Source organism: Callorhinus ursinus, unplaced genomic scaffold (genome assembly GCF_003265705.2).
Source record: "Callorhinus ursinus isolate GAN/ISIS: 27379988/994484 unplaced genomic scaffold, GSC_fseal_2.0 scaffold15, whole genome shotgun sequence".
NCBI classification, from domain to species: Eukaryota; Metazoa; Chordata; class Mammalia; order Carnivora; family Otariidae; genus Callorhinus; species Callorhinus ursinus.
Window position 1 is genome coordinate 22,017,366 of NW_027397077.1, and position 19,819 is coordinate 22,037,184.

At 41.5% G+C, this 19,819-nt stretch overlaps 1 protein-coding gene across 2 annotated transcripts in view; it reads right to left on the reverse strand.

The window, feature by feature from the left end:
• The window catches only part of LRIG1 (leucine rich repeats and immunoglobulin like domains 1), a 164,357-nt gene that overhangs the window by 137,647 nt on the left and 6,891 nt on the right, over positions 1 to 19,819 (reverse strand). For both annotated transcript variants that reach the window (XM_073901516.1, XM_073901517.1), the window contains one exon: positions 75 to 176. The gene's annotated coding sequence lies outside the window, so the exon portion shown is untranslated. The remainder of the gene's footprint in view (positions 1 to 74; positions 177 to 19,819) is intronic.

Here is a 19,819-nt window from a genome sequence, read left to right on the forward strand (position 1 = left end):
CCCGTGGGAGACCTTGTTTGTGGAATTCACCATTTAACTCTTTCCCTCCCTTTCTCTTCCTCCCCACACTTTACCTGAGAAATTTCTGGGCAAATCCTAGTTTTGGTTTCAGCAACATGCAATCCCAACTGTATGATTTTCTGGTGTGATTTTTCCCATACTTTTCTCTGGGGCTTCTAAAAAATAAATAAATAAATAAACGAGAGAAGGGACTCTGTTTTCCTGTTGGAGGCACTGCTTTTTAAGGATTTGGGCACAGATGAGTCTGGCAGTTAAGTGAGGTCCAAGTCTTATCTTTTCTATTAATTTATACTGGAAAAGATGACTTTTTCTTGTAAAGAGCCTGTGATTTTGGAAGGAGCCCCAATCCACAAATATCTGTCTGAAAGGCCACACTTCACATTTAAACAGTTTAGGCAGATGATGACTCTTTAAAAGATTAACTGAGAGTTTTGATAGCTGGTTTCATCAGCCTGTTAATTCACTCCTGAGGAGAAGAAAACCAATGTACTACTTCCACTTATCTGTCCATATCTTGTCTATGCTAATTGTCTGTTATCTTTTTCCTTGAAAGGGTACAGCAACCCCCCTCCTGACAGAAATCCTGATTAGCTGTAATGGTGCCCCTAAGATAAGACAGGACTCTCCCTAACCTCCTTTACTGAGGTTAACAAAAAAGAAAAAGAAAAAGAAAAAAAGACCCACAGCCAAACCAAGATCTCCTTGAGGAGCACCTGTTAAATGAAGGGAGGATTGTTCAGCAGCCAAGCGGTGGGTAGAGTCCAAGGACAAGAAGGAGACCGTCAGGGTGTTCACCCTTCCCCCCACGCTAGGAAGATTCTGGGGCCCTCCAAACTGTAAAGTGCACACAAATCATCTGGACACCTTGTGAAAATGCAGATTCTGGTTCAGCAAATCTGGGCAGAGCCTGAGATTCTGCATTTCTAACAAGCTGCCAGGTGATGCTGATGCTGCTGGCCTACGGGGCCACATGGAGTAGCAAGGAATAGCTCTGATTCCCTAAGTATTGTTAAAACCTAGGTTCCAAAGAAGTTTCTGAAAGTTGACACTCTGGGGTTCTTTCTTGCCGGTCTTAGTTAAATACTGATGATAGCAATAATAATTATGAAAACAGTGATGGCGGACATTTATGGAAGGCTTAGTAGGTGCAGGCAAGTCTAGACTAACTACCACTGTTACCATCTTACTAAAGGACCATCTGTGGTTCAGAGACACTAAAGAACTTGCTCAAGTTCTCATGGCTCAGAAGTTGCACAGCAGTAACTCAAACCCTATGTGGCTCTAAAGATGGGCTCCTAAATAGGACTGTCTCTCATTTTCCAATGCCTTCTTGTCGGTTCAGTGGGGCTGAGCATGCAAAGTTTGACCTTTGCTTTCAAAAGAAGCATTTCCCTGGGTGCTACAGAACGAAGCCAAGGGTGCAAAGCTCCCCACGAAATCAGAGGGAAGGTACAGGCAGACAATGAGTTGATACACAGGCAAAAACTCACCAGATAATGATCTGCAGCCTTGGTGTGCACTGATAACAAAACGCTTTCCGCAGTGACTATTTTTTTACCTTGCAAAGCAGATGCTAGATTAGGAGAGTGTTGCCACCATAATGTGAGGTTTATTCAAAATTGATGGGGTAAGAAAAATGTATCTGTTATGTATTTTTAAGGCAAAATTATGTTGTCTTCCTTGAACAAAAATCAAAATGCTTGGATGGGACACCCAAAAGGACAGTTGATAAAGGAAAATAAATTGATAAATTGAACTTCATCAAAATTAAAAATTTCTACATTTCAAATGGCACCATTAAGAAGTGAGCAGATGAGCCACATACCAAAAGAAAATATTTGTAAATCATCTCTCTGGTAAAGGACTTGTATCCTTACAAGTCAATAATAACCTAATTAAATAATGACCAAAAGATGCGACAGACATTTCACTGAAGTAGATACATTGATGACCAATAAGTACATGAAAGGTTAGTTAATATCATTAGGCATTAGGGAAATGCAAATTAAAACCACAATGGGATGCTAATTCACACTAGGTAGAATGGCTATAATAAAAAAAAATACAGACAATGTTAAGTATGACAAGAATGTGGAGAAACTGATACATTGCTGGTGCGAATGTAAAATGGTTCAATTATTTTGGAGAATGGTTTCTGTCGTGCAAAGGTTTTTGTCTTTTGTTCTATTATCCTTATATATTGAAATGTCATTTTGTTGGTAAATTTCACATGCTGTGTCTTTTATCTTCTTCTTTTTTTTTTTTTTTTTAGGGGCGGAGGGGCAGAGGGAGAAAGAGAAAGAGAATTGCAAGAAGGCTCCATGCCCAGCACGGAGCCCGGTACAGGACTTGATCCCATAACCTCGAGATCAGGACCTGAGCTGAAACCAAGAGTCTAACACTCAACTGACTGAGCCACCCAGGTACCCCAACATGCTGTTTCTTTTGATGTAAAACAAATTTTTAATCAAAAATATTTAAAATCCTTTAATTTATAATAGCCAAATTATGGAAGCAGCCGAAGTGTCCATCAACAGATAAATGGATAAAGAAGATGTGGTATCTATGTAAATGGAATATTACTCAGCCATTAAAATCTTGCCCCTTGCAACAGCTTGGATGGATCTAGAGAGTATAATTCTGGAAATAAGTCAGTCAGAGAAAGACAAATACCATATGATTTCATTCATATGTAGAATTTAAGAAACAAAACAAGGGAACAAAGGAAAAAGAGACAAACCAGAAAACACACTAGTAACTACAGAGAACAAACTGGTGGTTACCAGAGGGGAGGTAGGTGGGGGGAAGGGTGAAATAGGTGATGGGGATTAAGAGCACACTCATCATGATGGGCACCGAGGAATGTACAGAGTTGTTGAATCACCATCTTGTACACCTGAAACTAATATAATATTATGTTAATGATATTGGAATTAAATTAAAACAATTAAATTCTCTAAAAAGTGAAATAACGGAACTTAGATTTTTTGTTGTTGTTGCAACTTCTATTAATCTTATTTATTTTTAAAAAAATATTTATTTATTTGAGATAGAGCAAGAGCGAGAGTGAGAGAGAGAGAACATGAGTTGGGAGAGACAGAGGGAGAAGGAGAAGCAGGCTCCCCACTGAGCAGGGAGCCTGACGCAGGACTCTGGGATCATAACCTGAGCTGAAGGCAGATGCTTAACTGACTGAGCCACCCAGGCACCCCTGTTAATCTTATTTATCACAAGCATCAATTCATACCCCCAAACTATGGGTAGTTAATTTTAAAATTCAGCTTTATTTAAATAAATTTGATTTAAAGTGTTGATATTTGTTAATTTTAATTTGTACTTTGTCTCTTATATGTAACAGATTTTTAAAAACATTTTGGAATAGAAACCATTTGTAAATATTTCAATATTTTATATTTACTTTAATATCCTTTTACAATTAAGTGTGTACATATTTACATATGCTCATGTTTATTAATTTCCCTTCTCTGTCTTCTTTCTTTACTGTACCATTTTTATATAGGATGTTTTATGCCTGTTAACTTTGCAATTGAGTGCAGACATTGCATAATAAGATCCAAAAGATCTAGAGGAATCACCCTCATGCGCAAACCCTGGACTTCGAGATGGTGATGCTGGAAATGAAGAGACTTTCTGCTGCCTTCCCGTGGTAAGTGGGTAAACATGCTTGTGGCTCTCTGGAATCCGGTTGCACAATGTCAGCTGGAAATACTTTTGAAAAATGTAAGTATGAAAAGGCATGTTGGACAGCAAAAGGAGTGAACTGTAGTAGAAAATTGCTCAGCAGTTCTCTGCTCTCTAATTTGGGGAATTGCCAATGGCATGCACTCCACCTCCTATAATAGAAGTCAGAGAGAAATGACAGTATCCCCCTTTCCTCCCTCTGGATCCCAGAATGAGAGCGTGTGAGCTCGTGGCAGCCACTGGGCTTTGAATCGTGGCTGGGTGTCACAAGAGGAATCTTAACGTTCATTCAAGGCAGTCTGTTGGTGTCTTAGGGCGGTGTTGCTAATCAGCTCCCTCTGCTTGGATCCTTCTGTTCCCAGCCCTCCTCTAGCTTCTCCTTGACTGTCAGGTCTCTGCTTAAATGTCACCTTCCTGACCACCTCCCCTGAAATAACTACCTTCATCTGCCTTCTCTAAGTCCATTTTTCTATATGCGACCATCACCACCTAGCCTTATATATTTATTGTTACATTCTTGGTTGTTTATTTTTGTCCTACTAAAATGTATTCTCCATGAGGATACAAACATTCTGTCTCGTTCCCCACTTTATGCCCAGGGTCCAGAATAGTCCCTGGCACAAAGTAAGTGCCTGATACCCTTTTGTTAAGGGAATACATAAAAGGAAAACAAGCCCGATGTGTGGCAGGCCAGTGACAACTTGTTAAGCTGCCCTGAATTAGTAATAGTTTTCTATCAGGCTTGCTTGGGGGTGATTTGAATTGTGAGTGAGTGACACGAAGGTGAGTTTATGATTGCAGTTCACTCTCCAGCAGGGACGGGATTCTTGTGTTAAGTTACGAAGTTCAGTTATGAAGTTGTTGTGAAGAAGGAACGTTTGGCTGTTGAGAGTCTAATTTAAAATGGCATTTGCCTGCAGGACCTAACACAGTATGTGCCAACTCCCCCTTAAACACAGAAACTAAGAAAAAGATAGAAACTGGTCCTGATAGACGATCAGATGCAGAATATTAGAGGGATTTTCATCAACTGTAAATCGAATGGTGCAGTGTTAGGAAAATGACCCACAGTTCTCATGAAATAGTGCTGCCTGCTTCCTCCAAAGAAAGGAAAGAACACGTTCTTCACAATGAATTGACAGAAGTTAAAAGAGCAAAAGGAAAATAGACACCCACAAGGAATTAGAGAGAAAAGTTGAGAAATTAAAGGGTGAGGAAAATTTTTCTGGCCAATGCGAACGAAAAGGCACAGAGGTGGCAAAATTGTTGTCTGACAGTTCAAAATCTCAAAGAGCATTAATAGGACAAAAGAGGTAATTTTATACTGACGACAGTTAGAATCCATAGCAAAGGTAGAACAGTCGACAACCTAAACATGCCATTTATCACAGATCCAGAAAGAAGGAGAAATGGATAGGAGGTGGTTTTTGTGGGAGATGTAAAAACATTCTCCATATACTTTTCACAAATCTGGTATTTAGAAAATATAAATAGATGAGGGAATTTGAACAATACATTTAGTAAGATTCAATATGTATTTTATATATAGAAACTATCTCCTCCTCTTGAGTATCCATTAATGTTTATAAAAATTGACCATATGTTAGCACATTGAGAAAAAACTTCCCTAAATGGAAATGCACAGAGTATCTTGAACATAGCACAATAAAATTAGAGATAAATAATAAAAGTAGGTTATAAATCTTAGAAATAAGTAAGAAGACCTTCCCCCAAAATACTGAGGTAAAAAAGAAACAAAAAGTACACTTACTGACAATGTGGAAATTAATGAAAAGAGAGTATCTTCAGAAAACCAGCAAACTCAAAGCATTAGCAAAATTGTTGGCTTAAATATGTTCATTATTAAATAAGAAAGAATAAAAGTAAATGAGGTGAGTGTTCAACACAAAAACTTATCAAAATGACAAAACATCCATATTGAAAACAGAAGAAAAAAGTAATAAATATTAGAGCAAAAATTAGTGGATTTGGAAAAGGATAGCCATACAATTGATAAATAATTCTATGAGCTAAAAAAGAAAAGGCAAAATAGACAAATCTTGGGAAATTTTTACCTAGAAAAAAAGAGAAAATACAATAAATAAAATTCCAAATGAAAAAGAGCAAAGGAAAAAGAGATGCCCTTTTTATTAACATGTTTGAAACTTTCAAAGAAATGAATGCTTTTCTGAGAGATTATAAAATCACCAAATAGTCATGGAAGAAAATTGAACTATTTATCAGAAAATTACCTCTAAAGTAAACTCTGAGGCTAAAGTTTTCAAACACTGAAGAAATAGATAATTCCTATGATTTTGTTTTGTTTTGAGAGAGAGAGAGCATGTGCCCATGTGCTTTGAGGCCGGGGGGCGGGCAGAGAGGGAGAGGGAAGAATCATAAGCAGTCTTCATGCCCAGCACAGAGCCCAACGTGGAGCTGCAGCTCACGACCCTGAGATCATGACCTGAGCTGAAATCAAGAGTTGGACGCTTAACCGACTGAGCCACCCACTTGTGCTAAATTCCTATGTTTAATGCACAAATTTTTCCACAGTTAAGATATGCCACAGCTGTCATAACAAAAATACTATAGACTGAATGGCTTCAACGATGGAAAGTTATTTTCTCACAGTTGTGGAGGCTGGGTGTCCAAGGTCAAAGTGTCAGCACTGTTGGTTTCTCCTGAGGCCTTGCTCCTTGGCTTACACAAAGCCGCCTCCTTACTGCGTCCTCTCCTGGACTCTTCTCAGTATGCCACACTCCTGGCATCTCTTTCTCTTCTTACCAGGACACCAGCCCTATCAGATTAGGGCCCCACTCTCATGGCCTCATTTAACCTTAATCACCTAAGGGCCCAGTTTCCAAATTCAGTCACATTGGGGGTTAGAGCTTCAATACATGAATTTTGGGGAGGCACAATTCAGTATATAACATGTAATTGTGGTTAAGAAGAGAAATCTCAAATTTATAGTTATGTTGTGCAGAGTACATATATGTAATTTTGTCATCAGTAATAATAATAAATATCCTTTAATACTTTGCAGTTCATAAAACTTGCTCATTTATATTATTTCTCAGATCACTCCAATGCCACTCATCATTGAGGCCTTCTCTGAATAGCACCACCATGTATCATGCGCTCTTGGGCAAATGTAATGGGGCCATTGCTCTCCAACTCATTACCTGGCTTTATTTTTCTTTTTCACAGTTAGCATCATCCACTATATTTATTTGTTTAGTTAGTTATTGCCTGTCCCTCAGCTAGAAAAGGCTTCCTGAGAGCTGATTGCATCTGTTTTTGCACTACTATATCCCAGCATCTAGAACAATACCTGGCTCATAGTAGGTGATCAGTAAATTGTGACATGAAAGAGTAAATCGTCATGTTACCATCTCAATGAACCATGTGGTTAAGTAGGTAGTGTAGGTGCTGTTACTAGATGAGAGACCAGAGGTTCACATGGGCGTAGGTGAGGGGTTCTGACGTCTTGTCCTATATACTCTTTACGTCATCAGATATGACAGTCTTCATGACTCACATTCTTGTCTTAGATGATTAGGTAAATATGTTTTCTTTTGGGAGAAAAGCATCATTGAGATATAATTCACAAACCATATAATTTATCCATTTAAAGTGTACAATTCACTGTGTGTTAGTATATCCACAGAGTTGTGCAACCATCACCACAATTAATTTTAGAACATTTTTCACCCTTTTAGGTGGCACGCCTCAATTCCCCCATCAGCCAGCTCCAGGCAACCACTAATCTATCTGAAGTCTTTACAGTTTTACTCATGTACATGTCTGTACACACACACACACACACACACACACAGAGTACCTGGAAAATCTGAAACATATATTATATATATCTGGGCTTTTCCCTTCCCTCTGACCTCATCTCTGTCCACTCTCAGCTCTGGCCACATTGTCCCTCCTGCTTGTTCCCTTCTTCCTTCTTCCTGTGACACTCTCCCCTCCTGGTCTTGTCCGGGCTGACAAGGAGTTGTCATTGTAGTTCAGCTTCCTTTGCAGTGGGTTTACTGAGTGTCTTCTGGAAACTGAAAACTGCGAAGCCAACCTGCCTGAGTTTAAGTCCAAGCTCTGGGGGCACCTGGGTGGCTCAGTGGGTTAAGTATCTACCTTCGGCTCAGGTCATGATCCCAGGGTCCTGGGATCGAGTCCTGCATCGGGCTCCCTGCTCAGTGGGGGGCCTGCTTTTCCTTCTCCCCCTGCTTGTGCTCTCTCGCTCTCTCTCCCTCTCTCTCTCTGTCAAATAAATAAAATCTTTTCAAAAAAATAAGTAAATCAAAGCTCTGTTACCTGGCAGCTGTGTGACTTTGGGAGTTTCCTTCTCTGTTTCAGTTTGTTCTCCTGTACAAGGGATGGTCATGGTGTTCTCAGAGAATTAAAGGAGCTCTAACGTGAAAGATGCTTAGTGTAGTGTCTGCCACGACATAGCACTATGTTTAGACCACCACAACCACTACCACCCTTGTTATCGTTAAATATTTGACAACAGGTATCGGGGACTTGCAAAAAACGTGTATCACGATTGATCCAACAATTCACTTTAAGAAATCTGTTCTAAGTAAACAACTGGACAAGGACAGAAAGATTTGTGTACAACCTGGGATTAAAAATATTTTTTAAGAAAAGGAGTGAAAATTTTGAAATAGACTGCATGTTGGTTAAATAGCAATGGAATAATATGCAGCCTCATTAGGAATTACCTACATCAGGGGAGCCTGGCTGGTTCAGTTGGTAGAGCACGCAACTCTCAGTCTTGGGGTTGTGAGCTCAAGCCCCATGTTGGGTATGGATCCTACTCAAAAAAAAAAAAAAAAAAGAAGAAGAAGAAGAAGAAGAATTACCTACATCAGGAATTCTTAACCTTTTCTTGTCCCATGGGTCCCTTTGGCAGTCTGGAGAAACCTAATGGATCCTTTCTCAAGTAATGTTTTTAACTGTATAAAACAGAATACACAGGATTGCAAAGAAAAAAAATGTGGAAATAAAGTTATCAGCCATTTAAAAATTGTAATATATTAATAAATGTGATTCTTCTTTTTATATGCACAAACTAAGATCTCTAGGTCTGTTATAATTTTAAAGTACTGGGACACATAAATACATCAGGATATGCATGACAAGCTCGAGACTGATTCACAGGTACTGCTAACATGACTGCGACCTGTCACCTATATCAATAATTGGAAGAAATGTCAAATGTCAGTTACAGTCAGTGAAAATAAAGATATAATCTTGTTTTCCACCCAGACTCATAAGCCTTGAGGTTTAAAATCCATGGTCTAGCTCATGGGTCCCTAAACATTTTCTATAAAGGTTCAGATAATGAATATTTTAGGTGCATGCGCCATACTTTCTTGGTCACAACTACAGTTGACCCTTGAACAATGTGGGGAACAGGGGTGCTGAACCCCTCTGAGGTAAAAAATCTGCATATGACTTTTTTTTTAAGATTTTATTTTTAGGTAATCTCTACACCCAACATGGGACTCAAACTCACAACCCTGAGATCAAGAGTGCATGTTCTACTAACAGAGCCAGCCAGGTGCCCTCTGCATATACCTTCTGATTTGCCCAAAACGTAACTATTAATAGCTGTTGACTGGAAGCCTTACTGATAACAAACAGTTGCTTAACACCTATTTTGTAAGTTATCTGTGTCATATACTGTGTTCTTAAAATATAGTAAGCAAGAGAAAAGAAAAGGTTATTAAGAAAATCGTAAGGAAGAAAAAATACATTTACAGTATTGTACTGTATTTACAAAAAAAATCCACATATAAGTGGACTGTGCAGTTCAAACTCATGCTGTTCAAGGGTCAACTTTACTCAATTCTGCCATTGTAGTGAGAAGGCAATATGTAAATGAATAGGTGTGGTTGTGTTCCAGTAAAACTTTATTTACTCAAACAGGCTGAGGGCCTGATTTCGCTTGTGAAACAGTTTGCTGTCCCCAATCTAGAGTATTATTTTCCAATAGAGAAAAATATTCCTAAAACTGCTATATGAAAAAAATAAATAATTTTATTTGATAAATAATTATGCAGCATCCCACTTTGGTGAAAAAACTGTATCTCTATGCATGTCTTTGTCCATAAAAATATATGTATATAAATACACAAGTCTGAAGGGCCAACAAAAATGATAACGGTGATTATTTCTGGGTGATGGGAATGTGAACAATATTTTTTTCTTTATACTTTTCTATAATCTCTCATTTTTTCCCAGTTAGTATGCATTCATTTAATAATGAGAAAAATAAGAATTAAAAAAGAATCAACCTGAGCAGGGTTTAAAAGCCCAAACTCGGGGTGCCTGGGTGGCTCAGTCAGTTAAGTGTCTGCCTTTGGCTCAGGTCATGATCCCAGGGTCCTGGGTTTGAGCCCCCCCCACATCGGGCTCTTTGATCAGTGGGGAGCCTGCTTCTCCCTCTCTCTCTCTGCCTGCCCCTCCCTCTGCTTGTGTTCTCTCTCTGCATCAAATAAATAAATAAAATCTTAAAAAAAAAAAAAAAGCCCAAACTCATATGGAGCAGAAATTGCCCCTGGGATCCTTTTAACCACTTCCCCAGTCTAAGTCCTCAGAGAGAAGGAACTCACTGGGGCACCCTTTCACGGTCCCAACACAACTACAAGTACTGATATTCTATTTTATGCAGTTCAAACAGTATCCTGACAAGGGATCCATTAGTCTTCTCCAGACTGGCAAAGAGGTCCATGGAACAAGAAAAAGTTAGTCTAATCTGTGGTCTACATGACAGATCCTGTTGTAACCCTCTTGGGGTTAAATGGCCCAAATTCAGTGTCTTCACTGAAGCCCTGAATTAAAATCAAAGTCCACGCAGAGGCCTCTATAGGGTTGGCAACTGGAGGTCCTCTGTCATGCTCCTTCCACCCTTCTTCCTGTCTACAGGCCAATGTTACCAACACGGGAACAGCTCCCAGTCTTGCTTCTGAGGCCTTCTTACTTCCAGAGTGGATACGTCTAGCTCTTCTACCAATTCCCCACCCATGTCAGACCCAAGGGGCACCTTCTCTGCCCCTCTCAAGCCCTCTGCTTCAGTCCTGGCTGACAGAACCCTGGTGGTGTCAGATAGTGACTTTGTTATGTGTGTTGGGGAAGGTGATCCTTCCCCATCTCCAGGGAGGACTGAGTGCTGATTAGTACAATTCATTGGTTTTTCACCTGGAGGCATTTGCCCTGTAAGGGACCTGTGGCAATGGCCAAAGACATTGTTATCATGACAAAGGGTCTGCTAGGGGCATCTAGTGGGTAGGGGCCAGAGATGTGTCTAAACTTTGTATACTGTGTTAAGACAGCCTCCCTGACAAAGACATTTCTCCTCCAAAATGTCGATAGTGCCATGGTGGAGAAATCTTGATCTAAATGAATCACAGTAATTCCATTTCCTTTGCGAGGTGATAAAACTATGGCTTGTGAACTTCAGAGGCAGATTGGTGATCCAGCAATTCCACTTCTGGGCATTTATTTGAAGAAAACGAAAACACTAACTCAAAGAGCTATCTGCCCTCCCATGTTCACTCAGCATTGTTTATAATAGCCAAGACATGGAAACAGCTTCACTGTCCATTGATGAATGAATGGATAAAGAAAATGTGTGATATATATATATATATATACACACACACACACATATATATATATAAAACACACATATATACACACACATTATGTATATATATATATATAAAACAATGTGTTCACAATATTCATAATGTTAGTGTATATATATGTATGTATATTGAAATATTATTCAGGTTTAAAAAAGGATGAAATCTTGCAATTTGCAACAACATGGATGGGCCATGAGGGCATTCAGCTAAATGAAACAAGTCAAACGGAGAAAGACAAATACCAATGATCTCACTAATATGTGGAATCTAAAAAAAACCCCAACCAGGCTCATAGATACAGAGAACAGATAGGTAGTTGCCAGAAGCAGGTGGTGGGAGAGGGGGCAAAATGGGTGAAGGGAGTCAAAAGGTACAAAGTTTCAGTTATGAGAAAAATGAGTATGGGGATATCATGTATAGCACGGTGACTGTAGTTTGTAATACTATATTGCATATTTGGGAAAGTTGCTAAGAGAGTGTATCTTAAGAGTTCCCATCCCAAGAAAAAAAATCTGTTACTATGCATAATGGAAGATGTCAACTAGACTTCCTGTGGTGATCATTATGCAATATACACAAACCCCGAATCCTATGTCATACACCTGACACTAATATGGTGTGGTATGTCAGTTATACCCAAATAAAGATGGTTTACAAAAGGAGAGGGCTGAGGAGAAAATCACTTTTATCCCTGATAAAATAATGCAGGAAGAGACACTGACCTTGCTGTGGGTCCCTGGCCATTCTCAGGGGAAGAGGTGGTGATGGGAACTGCAGTGGCTTTGAATCCTCAATACAAAGAAGACGGCAGAGCTAAGTGGAAATGGCATCTACATCCTCAGTGCCTGATGAGTCTTGGGAACAACCTGAAACCTCCCCGATGCTCCTGACTTCTTACCGGTGAGAAAATGTCATTTCAAAATGCACTCTTAGTTCTTTTTCTGTTATTGGTAGCTGAACCCAGCCTCGTGGATATAGCCCTCTACATGGCCTTGAATCCATCACCAGCCCTTTCTGGTGGATAATTCTTTGCTCTGAAGAGAAGTCTGAAGAAAGAGCACCCCACATGCTGGGCAGCCTCTCTCCCCATCCCCGAGCCCAGGGCCCGGGGAGAACCTGTTGGCACTGCCGCCCCGACGCCCTTACCTGCCAACCCAGCCTCAACAGCATTTTTTGCACATTCTCTCATCAGGTTGGATGCTAACGGAGGTGTTATAACTAGCAGCTGTCTCTCTCTCTCTCAGCATTTTGTAGTGATTCCAGCAAGCTGAACCCCAGAGTGTAACAGCTAGCTTTCAAAGCCCATATACTACAGTCTGGAAAAGACCTCAGGAGCACTTGTACCCGTTCTTTTGGAAGGGTCAGGACTGAGTGCTCTCAATCCTGTTTGGAGGGGATGATGGGGGACAAAGTCAGTAGGGCAAAGAAAAGACTTTCAGACTCTAGGATGTGCCCGGAGTGTGATCCTTGGTTACTCTTATGATTTTAGATATACGTCTTTGTACGTGATTGTGACAGAGTGTAAGAGTTCTTTGAGTTACAGCGACAAGCCCACTTAGTGTAACTTCAGCACAGGAGGAGGGTATTGGGCCCATCACTTGGAAGAGTAGGGGAGGAGCTGACCTCAGGAAGGGCTGAGTCTGGAGCCTCAGGTGCTGACCTCAGAGATGTTCATCTGACTGCTCTCTGCTCCTCCCTACCCCTCAGCTCTATTTGTCTCTGAATGTCACCTCTGTATCTCATAGAGCAGAAGGGTTTTCTCCTCAAGGCACAGAACATGGCCAAAGACCTTTTTAGTTTTATAAAATGTTAGCTTAATGAGCCAACAGCATCTGTCTGTCTCTCTCACCCTTTTTGCTTTTGTTATAAAAACCCTAGGGAAGAACTCTGATTGGCCTAATTGAATTACACTCCCAATTCATGGGCCAGTCATCAGTCAGGCAGGTGACATAAGAATCATGCGCTCACCTCTGTGTTTGCTGGAGGTGATGTCTGTCACCTCCAGAAAGAGATCAGAATGTCAATGGAGATGACTGACTCTTAATGTGTTCATGATGTTGTGCTGTGTCTGCCCCCAACATTAAAATGTAAGTTAATACATGGGCTCTTCTGATAATCTGATCTCGCACCGGAACAACGGTAATGACATGGAGCAGAGCACCCATTGTGCGCCAGTCACTTCATATACTTATCTTGAACCTTTGCAATCACCCCAAGGGGGTTGGTACTATTTTTACCATTTGGCACATAATGGAAATTGATGCTTGGAGTGGGTGGCTGGCTTGCCCAAGGCCACACAGTAAGATGGCCGTGGAGTCAAATCCATGTCAGATACTAGCTCACGCTATTCTACCACTCCACACGGCCTCCCTTCCTCAGCATCAGAGTGTGCTACGCGGACCACAAGTCCAGTTTAAAGTTGGGTGCATCTTTTTTTTTTTTTTTAAAGATTTTGTTTATTTATTTGAGAGAGAGAATGAGAGATAGAGAGCACGAGAGGGAAGAGGGTCCGAGGGAGAAGCAGACTCCCTGCTGAGCAGGGAGCCTGATGCGGGACTCGATCCCAGGACTCCAGGATCATGACCTGAGCCGAAGGCAGTTGCTTAACCAACTGAGCCACCCAGGGGCCCAAGTTGGGTGCATCTAAGGGAAGACCATGTCTTGATATTTTTTGCCAAATGGATGACACTTCTTGGCAGTGACTGAAAGAACAAAGTAAAAAGGAAGGTGGAAGACGACAGTTCAAATAGAATGAGCTCTGCCCCTGCGGTGAGGAGAAGGGAGGTGTGGTGGGGTTGGGATGAGGCGGGCATGGCATGAGCGTGGAGTTCTTGCTCGCCGCTACCTCAGATCCCTTGGGGAGTCCCTCAGTTCTCCACTCCAGCACACTAGCCATCCACATCCCTAGTCTTTCTTATGGGTTCCAGTGTCAGTGCTGTGCTATTCAGCCTCATGTGGATGAATCAACTTCCACGAACAGCGTACAGAATTTCCTTTAGTGCCCCTGAGCCTCGTGAGCTAGAGAACTTGAATGGGACCACAGACTTCCCAACACACCTCCGGGCCTTTCTCTTGTCCATTCCCACCTTATCCCCAACTGCCTATTTCGGACTCCTTGGCTTTGCTCCAGCTGAGCCTTGGCTCAGAAAGCCTTCACTCCCCCTTTCCTCAGTCAGCGGTCAAGGCTCAGAGGAGAACCCACATCCTGGGGCAGGGGGGAAACATGTCTGTGACCACTTCATTGCACATAACCCTTCCCTCTGCTGATGCCCTTAAAAAAAACTTCTCTGAACTTTATTATAAGTATCTTATTATACATATCTTGATTTACTTGTTACTACTTAACAAAAAAGCAGACATACAATTTTTAAATACTACTCAAAACAGCCCCCTGGGTTAGGACACAGAAGGCTACCACTTGCTAGTTGTGCAATTTTGTGAAATCGCTCTTGGAGCCTCAAGTTGCTCATCTCTCCCTGCCAAAATGGGCATGATCTTATCAAGCCCTTGATGGCTTGTAGGGTTCTTGCATGGATTAACGCGGACATTGCCTGGGAAAATGTTTATTGTAATTTTCCGTATCTGTTACTGGGAAGCCGAGTGCCTACAGGAGTCAGGCAGCTCATGGGAATGAGGGGGGGCCAGAGTGAGGCTATAGGGCTGGTGGGGACTACTGCCCCTGGGGACCAGAGGTCCCAACTGAAGGGACAGTTGTTGCTCAGCTTCAGCCAATTGCAGCTACATAGGAATGAGGACGCAGTGCCAGTGCTGCTGGAGTTTAATCTTCAAAGAGAAATCAGAAATAAAGCCTTTTTATGACATTTCTTGATTTTTGAAACCTTGACTATGCCAAATACAACTGAGAGCCTTTCTGACAGCGATCCAGTTTGCAGCTGTGCTCTCTATATGCGTATATTGTTTTAAACTAGAACAGATATCTGGATTGGATCCCTGAGTTATTTTCTCTTCATTGTTTTTCTTTACTATGTGCTCTGTGGGTCTATGGTATGGGTTTTTTTTTTTTCTTTTTTTTTTTTTAACCCTCCTTAACATGACTCTAATGTTCTTGTGGGCAGTTCACATCTAGTTCACATCTTCTGTACTGAAGTGTAATCCAAACTGGATTAATCATCTTGGTAAATGGTACTTGCTTTTTAGTCTGTTCCTATAGCTCTTAAATTTCTTTTCTTTTTTTTTTAAGATTATTTATTTATTTATTTATTTGTCAGAGAGAGCAAGCGAGAGCGCACAAGCAGAGGGCGAGGCAGGTAGAGGGAAAAGCAAACTCCCCGCTGAGCAAGGAGCCCGACGCAGGACTCAATCCCAGGACCCTGGGATCATGACCTGAGCCAAAGGCAGATGCTTAACCCACTGAGCCACCCAGGTGTCCTAATATGGCTCTTAAATTTCAGCATGAGTCAGCATTGCCTGAGCTGCTTGTTAAACATGCTGATTTGCCTTATCATTTCTCTTCAAGGTAACTACCCAGCAGAAATGTATACCTATATCCATCAAAAAACATGTACTAGAATGTACATAAGCAGCTCAATTCATAATAGCTGCATATACAAGTCTATCCCATTATCCATCATCAGTATCAGAATAAATAAAAAACATGCATTCCCAATAAAAATCTGCACAGCAATGAAAATGAATGCACTGCAACTTCATGCAAAAATGTGTGTGTGTCTCACAAATATAATGTTGAACAAAGGAAGCTGGACACCTAAGAGGATGTAGTGTATGTTCCCTTTTATATAGCTACAGAAATTGGCCAAAGTTTATCTCTGGGTTATAAGTCAGGATAACATCAGGACTACTATTGGAGAGAGGCAGTGACAAAAGGGGGTACCAGCATCTCTGCGGTGTAGGCCATCTTCCCGGTTGCTTGAGCACGTGAAAAATTCACCGAGCTGGACATCATTTCTACTTTTCTGTCCTTTACCATCTCAATGAAAAGCTAACATGTTAATTCCAGAGCTCCCCCCGCAGCCTGATAGAATCACTGTCTTGCATGGGAGGGGCGTGGGTTGGGAGTCCCCAGGCACTACCAGTGCAGGTCATCACATGACTTCCCCTTCCAGAAAGGCACTGCACTTGAAAGAGCACATATTTATTCCTCCAAGGGGCTTCCACAGGCACTCCTGGCTAACCCATCCGGCGTCTGTTTTTTCTAGTTTCTCTTGTGTATTTCCACATTTTACTAGATGCAAAGAGTGACGTAAAATTAAGAGGCATTATGGGTACATTCAAAGGCACTTGTGAGCATAGGGAGAGACAGCTCTGATAATGTACCAGCTTATAAAATATGGCTAAATAAAATTAAAGTTTTATAGGGTGACTAAGACGCCATATCCTCGGGGAAAATGTCAAGTGCCCACCGCTGCTGAAATCCAGTTGAATCCTGGCTTCCCTGGGGAAGGAGATCTGGGTGAAGGCCAAGAGGCTTTTCCTGGAAGGAATAAGGGGAGGTTCTATGACTGAGGTAAGGACAGGGAAGGACCAGCATTGTAGATGTTTTGGGAGCTGCACTCTCAAGCTTTTTGTCAGTGTGGGAAAGCTGAAGCTGAGAGATTTATTCAGGTCACATTTATTTACAATTTGTGTTCTTGCATTTAAGAATCTGGAAATAAATCGAATGTCAGAGGGGAACCAAAAATGAACCCTTTAATAAGCTATAGGAAGGCCACTACTGCATATAGGAGCTTTATCTTTGAATCCCCAGCACCTGGCACCAGACCTGGCACATAAGAATACTCACTAACTTCATTGATTCATTGATTCATTCATCATCTATTTATTGAGTACTTACTTTAGGTTAGGTACCATTCTTAAGTAGTTGAGACAACTAGAAGTCCCTTACCTCAAGGAGTTTATAGTCTAAATGGAGGGAGATCAACCAGTTCATCGGATATATAGTATGTTCTGTTGTGGTAAGTTCTTTCAGAAAAAATAAATCAGAGAAAGAGAATAGCAGGTTGGAAGGTGCAGAAATGTTGCAGTTTTACCTGGGGAGGTTGAGGAAGGACTTACTGAAAGTTTGAGCAAAGACTCAAAGACAATGAGAGGATATGCCATGTGGATATGTGAGGGAAAAGCCTTCTAGGCAGAGGGAACAGCAAGTGCAAAGGCCCTGAGGCAGGAACATGCCTTGTGTGTTTAAGGATGTCAAGGAGGCTGGAGTGTTTGCTAAAGAGTGAGTGAGAGGAGGGTAGTAAAAAGTGAGATCTAACAGGTGATGGGGCTGCTGGGTCATTCACTGTGAGGACTTTGACTTTAACTCTGAGTGAGACAAAAGCCATTGGAAGGTTTCAGGTAGAGGAATTCCATGATCAGACTAAATACTGATTGAATGATTAAATATGGCACTGTACACACTACAAACAACTTTACATACATTATTGTATCTGATCTTCATAATGAACTTAAGAGGTAGGAAGAACAGGAATTATTAGTCATATTTTCAAAGGATTACATCATAGAAATTAATAGCATAGGCTCTGGAGATAAACATATCTGGGTTTGCATCCCGACGCAGCTATGTAAGGGCCAGGACTTTGTGCAAGAGTCAGCCTAGGTTTCCCCAGCTCTCCAATGGAGAAAATAACACTACCAGGAGAGAGGATTGGATAAAATTACCAATAGACATGCCTAGGTTAGCGTCCAGCACATGTTTTGCTCAATAAATGACATTTGTTGCTACCTTTTCCAGCCAGACGGGGTGGTAGGCATCATCCAACTTTGAGGATCTATGAGGTAGTCTCCAGAAAGCTGCATCAGCATCTGCCGGGGTAAATCTACAGATTCCTGGGCTAGTGCCAGAACCACCGAGCCCCTAATTCTATTGCTTTGGAGCCTCATTTCCAGCTTAAAGTGAAAGTATCAGTGGGGCAGAAGAGCATGGAGGTTCAGGCAGCTCCAGTGCAATGACTGGGTAAATTAGAGAACCTCTCCGAGCTGCGCTTTTGTCATGCGTAGAGTGAAAGATAGGTCTTCTACCGAAAGTAGGGGCATGATGCCTGCAGAGCCCCGCAAGCTCTATCTGGAATGTAGCAAACACTCCATCAGCGTTAGCTACTAAGAAAGGTTCTCAAAGTTACATTGTCCTTAAAATTAACTCACCATAAAAAAAAAAATCCATTTGCATTACTTTTGATTATTTTTGTGTACCATCCACAGTCACCCCGTGGGTTCCCCAGGGCTACAAGTAGGCCCTACTTGGAGAATCACCAGAAGGGGGACACAAGGGTGTGAAGAAATAACTTTGCTGACACTTTGATCTCAAGGCTGGGGTGAATATGTAACCTGGGGCCTAGGACACAAAGGAGGCAGATGAAGAAAGGGTCAGGAAGGCTGAAAATAGACACACTGGTGCCAAGCTCTGGAACATTTACACAAGACAGGAAACCTCATCGTGCACAGGATGACTTTCGCCTAGGGAGACCTGGCAACCAGTTAAAGTGGTTGTCAAGCTGAAGGGCTTGGAGCCTACAAAAAAGAACAGACCTGCAAGGTTGAAGATTTATGCTCCAGAACTGTAAGAGCGCCACTTCAAGTACACAATTCATGTGGATTCTTGGCGGACTCCTCCTGGGTCCTATTGCATTTTCTTTGCCTTCTTGGGTTAAAGTATTACTCAAGTATTTATGGAAAGGGAGCATCAAATGTGGCTGGGGTGCAGCAGAGTTCAGTGCAATCAACTTGCACCAAGCCCTCAAATAGGCTACAATACTGATTTTGTTATTAAACAAGTGGGCAGGAATTGGAGAGAACCAAACAGAATTACACCAGTAGCAAGCATTTCTCAAGGACCTACCTTATCCCATGAGCCGTGGTAGAGATTTTACTGTTAGCTTATGCACAGCGACTCTATGAAAGGGGGTCTCATTAGCCCCGATTCAAGGACAATGAAATACAGCGAGGTAAAGTAACTTGTCTGCCGTCATATGGCAACTTAGATGCAGACCTCAAGGCAAATCCCGCATGCCTCATGCCAAAGGTCCATGATGCAGCTGTTCAGACAATATGTAGGGTTTTTTTTTTAATTTTTTATTGTTATGTTAATCACCATATATTACATAATTTGTTTTGGTGTACTGTTCCATGATTCATTGTTTGTTCATAACACCCAGGGCTCCATGCAGAACGTGCCCTCCTCAATACCCATCACCAGGCTAACCCATCCCCCCACCCTCCTCCCCTCCAGAAACCTCAGTTTGTTTTTCAGAGTCCATCATCTCTCCTGGTTCGTCTCCCCCTCTGACTTACTCCCCTTCATTCTTCCTCTCCTGCTATCTTCTTCTTTTTCTTTTTTCTTAAAATATGTTGCGTTATTTGTTTCAGAAGTACAGATCTGTGATTCAACAGTCTTGCACAATTCACAGTGCTCACCATAGCACATACCCTCCCCAACGTCCGTCACCCAGCCACCC